Source organism: Orycteropus afer, unplaced genomic scaffold, assembly GCF_000298275.1.
Source record: "Orycteropus afer afer isolate SDZICR_OR568_19922 unplaced genomic scaffold, OryAfe1.0 scaffold00145, whole genome shotgun sequence".
Lineage (NCBI taxonomy): Eukaryota > Metazoa > Chordata > Mammalia > Tubulidentata > Orycteropodidae > Orycteropus > Orycteropus afer.
Genome location: NW_006921732.1, coordinates 4,778,451 through 4,785,344, shown reverse-complemented (window position 1 = coordinate 4,785,344; position 6,894 = coordinate 4,778,451).

Genomic DNA, 6,894 nt, shown 5'->3' with positions numbered 1-6,894 from the left:
TGGCAGTCTACTTTTGTAGTGATACCATCTCAGAAACCCAAGGAGGAGTCGCTATAAGTTGCATGTGACTTGGAGGCAGTGAAATTTTTTTTTTTTTTTTTTGAAGCTTAGGTAGAGGAGTAACTTGCCCCAGGTTATAGATTTAGTTCCCAGGACTTGTAACTGATCCACGTCTCATGTTTTATATATTAGTTTCATAGGAATGCCATAACAGAGTATACTCACTCCTCACTTATTGACATGGTTAGGTTCCAAAGATTAGATTGCAATGTGAAAATTGGTGTTAGGTGAAAATGGAAGATGACCACATCAGATTGCAAAATGGAAGATGATTACATCATTATATAACTGCCAAATTATATCATTATATAACTGCCAAAATGCATTATTACATAATTGCCAAACCGCTGAAAATCACAGCCCAGTTAACTTTACATATAACCTTAAACATCACAGTCAACATTACTCTTGCTTAGCACCTTGGCCATCATTACCGCCACACTGTGGTGCAGTGAATTACTTAATGGCTCTTCTAACCATTGTCTTTGTGACTCCCACCAGATGACTGAGTGGAACTATGTAAATGTGAGGTGCTTTGTGGCCCACATAGGGGATAGAAAAGTTTGCTAATAATATAAATAAGATACATGGCATCCTTGTGGGGGTGAAACCATGCAAATAAGGTATATGAAACCCTTACATGAGGATTGGTCATTTTTGCCATTCTGCTAGCTTAAAACGAGCCATTCCAGAAGTAGAAAGGGGGATCTCACTGCCATCAAGAGAGAAGAGCTGAACTGGAGCACAGGCTTGGATCTGAGATCCCTGTGATGAGATGGCAGATAGATGGCAGGGAGGCATCTGCAGCAAGAGGCAGCAGAACCAAGAAACTGGCAAGAAACAGCGGGCAAACTTCCTGGCCCCTGGAGCAAGAAAGCCGAGCATCTTCAGGCAGGAGGCTTGATGGTGGAGTGGGGTGCCTTTCTGGGTACAGCAGAACTAAAAGAACTTTGTAACACTGGTCTGCACAGGGGAGAGGCTGAGGTCAGAGAGCCTGCCTACCACATGACTTAGAAGAAGCTAATTCGAAGCATTGTATCCTGAGTGTTTCTGAATCAGAATTGTAACCTGTTGCTTCCCTAATGAACCTCATAACCACAATACTGTCTTTGAGTTCTGTGTGGCCATTGCAACAAATTATCAAACCCAGCAGAGAAGTAAAGAGTGCTGTGGGAGGGACAGTTGCTGTCAGAATTGGTTAAAAGGGTTAGAGGGTGGTGGCATGTCAGACCTCATAGGAACTAGCCTCAGGCTACTGATTTTCATCTTGATTCTCTTTACCCCTTGTGAGGTTAGAGGAGGTCAGACACGGCCGATGTCCTTTTCCCGCAGATGTACATAATTAATGTACAAAATGTAAAAATGTTTTTTTACTATTGTCATAAATGCAAAATGTCAGATAACAGGATAGTTGATAAGTGAAGAATACCACAAACTTGGTGTCTTATGACAACAGAAATTTATTCTCTCACAGTCTGGAGACTCCAAGTTGCAATTCAGAGTGGTAGCAGAGCTATGCTGTCTCTGAAATCTCTTGGGGGAAGATCCTTCTTTGTTTCTTCCAGCTTCTAATAGTTCCAGATGTTCTTTGGCTTATGGCAACAGAACTCCAATCTCTGCCTCTTTCTTCACACGGCTGTCTTTGCTCTGCAGCTCTTTGTCTTTGTGCCATCTTTAAAGACATAAATCATATTGGATCAGGGCCCACCATACTCCAGTACAGGAGCTCTGGTAGCATAGTGGCTAAAGCACTTGACTGCTAACCAGAAGGCTGGCGGTTCAAACCCACCAGCCACTCCTCGGAAGGAAGGTTGGGCAATCCTACTTCCGTAGTGATACTGCCTCGGAAACCCAAGGAGGGGTCGCTATGAGTCTGGCCGACTCGATGGCACATAACAACAACAGCAACAACATACTCCAGTACAACCTCATGTTAACTAATTACATCTGCAAAGGTGTTATTTCCAAATAAGGTCACATTCACTGGTATTGGGGGTTAGGAATTGAATATACTTGGGGGAGGGGCGGGGGGCGAGGAACAAATCAATCCATAACAATTTGTTTCCACAAGCACATTCTCTTTAATCTTCTCTCCCTTTTCTGTCACGGCAGGGTTGGGGACAGGAATACACAGCAGCTAGGTTATGAGTCGTCTGACTCGACAGCACATAAAAACAATAGCAGGTTTGACCAGCCACACTAATTAGATTGTTAGGACTTTGACCTTAGCATCCCTTTCTACAGAGGATCATGCAGTTTATCAGTGACAGTTTGGAGGAGGAAGGAATTCAACTTACCCAAGTATTCTCACTTATCACCCTATTAAACTTTTCCTAGGGTATCATATGTATAGAAATAATTTATTCAACATGTATTAGTTTAGGCTTTGCAAAGCCTTTCCTAAACTGGAATTCTATGGGTGGCAAATTCCTTGATGTTTTATTTTTTTCCCCTTTTTCACAGGATCATGTGCCAAATAAATACTTCTCCTTTGTGTCATGTCATATGTTGGACACTGAGGACACAAACGAGTAAGACCTAGTCCTTGCTCTCAAGATGCTCATGTCTGGTGGGGGGAAAAGATAGGTAGCAACAAAAGAATATGATTAAGACTCTTAAAAAAGAAGCACAAGGCTATAGGAGCACAGAAAAGGCATCCAATCAGAGGAGCACGTCAGAGTGATGGGTGTGTCTAGTATAGGTGGGGAGCATCAGGTGGAGAGTTAAGCAGAGACTAGATAGACATGAGGGCCTTGAATGCTGAGCTAAGCATGTAGGCAACGTTGAGTCATTGGGGGTGCCATGGTTAGATCTGCCTTTTAGAAAGATGTTTGGGTTACCTAGTGCCACTCTGACAAGAATATACCACAAATGTGGATGGCTTGAAGAAACAGGAGTTTATTCTCTAACAGTTTGGAGGCTTTAGGTCCGAGTTCAAAGTGCTGGGCTCTGCCTCCTGCTGCTGGCCCACTGAAGCTAGAGGCTTTTTGTTCATTCAGCTGCAGGCTGCCAAGGCTGACAAGCCCCAGGTTGACAAGTGAAAAGCCACAGTCCCGCTGTTACCAAACCACATGGCAGGCCATTAATTCAAGTCCGTTGAAAGTCCCATGGCAGAGCATGGCAGGCTGCTGAACAACAATTTGGCTACATGCAGGGTGCAAGCATGCCATAGCTAGAGACCATTCCCAAAGATGTTTCTTATATACGGGAAGCAGACCGCATCCCTAAAGCAGCTACTCAGCTGCTCCAGTAGAGTCCACCATGGAGATAATTACCAGTCTTACCGTGGGGAATAACTACATCCAGCTGCCCAGCCACTCAACTAGGCCTAGCCCAGTTGACACACAAACTTAACTACCACAAAAGACAAGTACTCTTTCATTGTTGGGCCCAAAGTACTGATTTGTAAGATGAAGAGTTGAAGATGATCATTAAAATCTTTTCAGTGCATGTGTTTGTAGCAGCTGAGCACTTAATCACAGTGCCACCAGAGCTCCTTTTAAAATACCCATTGCCATTGAATCTATTCCAACTCAGCAACCCTATAGGACAGAGTAGAACTGCCCCACAGTGTTTCCAAGGCTGTAATCTGTACGGAAGCAGACTGCCATGTCTTTCTACCATGGAGCAGCTGGTGGGTTCAAAGCACAAATCTTTTGGCTAGCAGCCAAGTGCTTAACCATTGTACCACAAAGGCTCCTATGTGTCTGATTTAGAGTAGTGTTTCTCAAAAATTTTATTGTGCTCATAAATCACTCGGAGATCTTTTAAAAATGTAGATTTTGATTCAGCTGCTCTGAGGTCCCAGATTCTGCATTTTCACCAAGATCTCAAATGATGCTGATGATGTTGGTCCTCAGACGACATATTGGATGTCAAAGATTTAGAATCATCATTTCTAACCTGTAAATTCTGCAAACTGCAGATTATCTGATAAGAAACAGCATCCTACTAAAGTTTCACAGTATCTTAAAGTTTGCAAAGAGAGATGCCTACCATATCTCCTTTTTGTTTTCAGCAATTATTTCTGAAAGACAAGGAGAAAACATTTGTGGTTGTATAAAACATCCTTGGAACTTAGGTATTAAGGTGGCCTATCTCCTCCCAGCAATGGGATAGGGGAGGGATTGTGAGGCCCATTTTACAGATTAAGACCTGAGAAAAGGATGGATTTAGCCAAAGCCAAACACAATAAAAGTGACAGAATAGGACTTAGAATTAAAACCTTCTGACTTCTGGAATAGCAGCACTATTTCCAATTTGGCTGTGCTGCTTGGAGAGTCCATTCGTTCATTCAACACAGATTTATCATAAATTAACCACATTTCAGACCCATCACAACACGTGTATGTGGAGGAATTTAACTTTCAGCAGCTGGAAAGGGCAAAACACACAAAAATAGGGGGAGAGGAAGGCTGATTAGAGGGTGTGGTTTATTGTTGAGCTATCATCTTGGAAGCTCATTCAGAAAAAGAGATATCAATATTAGTCTCTGACTTTTGCATATACCAAAAACAAAACCAAACCTAACTCACTGGCATTGAGTCATAGCAACCATAGCAACCCCCACTGGGTTTTCAAGGCTGTAAACTTTTACGGATACAGACTGCCCCATTCTTTCTTCTGTGAAGCTGCTGGTGGATTCCAACTACCACCTTTTGGTTAGTAGCCAAGTACCTTAACTACTACACCACCAGAGCTCCTTTTTGCATATACATTTACAAACATTTACTGAACTCTACTCTGTGCCCTGCCTTGTGTTGATTCTGGAGACAGAGGTGTGAATCGGACAGTTCTGGGAAGCTTAATTTAATATAGCATTTCACTGTTTACAAGCCTTTTCCCCATTGTTACTAATAGCTGCCATTTGCTGAGTGCTTAATATGTGCTGTTGTTGTACTAAGCTTCAGACATTAGTATTTTAATTATCTTAATTAATTCTCAAAAATTTCATTAGAATGTTCACTACGTGAGGGAAGGGATTTTGTCTGTTTTGTTCATTAATGTATCCCTAGAACCTAGAAGAGTGTCTGGCACATAATGTTGTTGCTGTTGTTATGTGCCGTCAAGTCAGCTGGCACATAATGGGCACTCAAAAAAAAAAAAAAAAAAAAAGAAAGTTGAATGAAAGAATAAACAACCCTGCATAGTAGATACAACTATTATCCCCATTTCAAAGATGAGTAGAGAAAGGAGCAGGAAAGTAAAATGATTTGCTTGAGGACACCCAAACAGTAAAAGGAAGAGCTAGGTCACTTTGAAAGAATCCAGAACTATCTGACTCCAAATCCAATGTTCTATGTTTTATAAACAAGTGATTCTTTAATGTTAGCGCACATCAGAATCACTAGAGGATTTGTAAATGAAAGTTTCTGATTCCATAGGTTTAGGGTAGTGCCCAAGAATATTCATTTCTGACAAATTCCCAGGTGATGATGATGATGATGGGACCACTTTAAAACCACTGGTCTATACCAAACTACCTCCTAATTTCTCATTTATTCCTATAAAGTTAATAGAGAAAGGATTAGTATCCCATGGTAGACGAGGAAGATGAGATTAGAAAAGTAATACAACTTGTCCAAATGCCCACAACAAGTCCATGGTAGAGATTAGTGAGATTCAAAAGTTATCATTCTGGTATACCAAGCAGTCTCAGCACATAACACAGGGGACACAGGAGACGAGAGACAGAGAAGAGGTTGTCAGGAAGAAACAAAGATAAAAGTCAGAAAGGTTACCATCCAATTCCCTGAGGGAAGAGTCACGGGCTCTCACCAACTTGGGCCCTGGGACAAGTCCCTCCCTCTCTCTGGGCCTCTGCCCTCTTCTCTGTAAAGGACAGACTCGAGAGCCTCAAAGACAGGCAGGGCAATAAAGGTTGCCTTGAGTCCTGTTTCTGATAGCTTTGTGGTGGCTCCGGGTTACTTGGAGACCACGCTGCACGTAATCACCTCTGCTGAAACGCGAGTCTGAGCAGGGCTGGCACCTGCCTAGGCCTTCTTCCCCTGCCTTTGGCAGGGAGGGCTGCAGGCTCTGCGTCCAAGGGGTTCAGTGATTGACTGGCCACCTCAGGAGGGCAGGCGTCTGCACAGCTAACCCACCCAGTGCTTAGGGTCTTGAGAGGGTCTGCAGAAGACGGAGAGCTGGTGCCGCCACGCGCCCCCACCCTCCCGCAATCTCGGGAAAGGCAAATCATTCTGAGTCTCCAGCCAACAACCAGTTCCACTCCCGCCCCCCGCCCCCCTGCACCAACCTCGAGGGAAGCTGTCTCAAGCAAGGAAACAAGCACCAATCCCAGGCCTTAGAAATGACCTCACTACAAACGGAATTGGACTGCGTCTCAGCAAGCGTATTGGGTCCTCTGTCAACTCAAGGACGTGTAACCCAAGGAGGGAGGCTTGACTAGCTGTGTGACCTTGAGAAAATCACTTCACTTCTCTGAACCTCGTTTATAAAATGGAGCTTTTAATAATACCTATCCTAAAGGGGATCCTGAAATGATCCATACCATGTCTAAAGGCTGGATATCATGCCTTTAAAAACAAAACAAACAAAAAAAGTTTTTCTGTTTATAAAAGTAATACATGATTATCATAAAAAATAAATATGGAATAGTAGAAATCCCCGTCCACTATTCCTTTTCTCTTTATAAAGTCCAGATTTAACAGCTATTAAAATTTCAGTATATTTCCCCTTTTTCTGTGAATATATAAAACGTTATTTTTTCAATAAAAATTAAGTCATGTACATAACTTTATTTTTCACTTAATGCATTTTGAACATCATTCAGTGTTGGTATGACTAGACTAATCTCATCCTCTTTAATGGTTG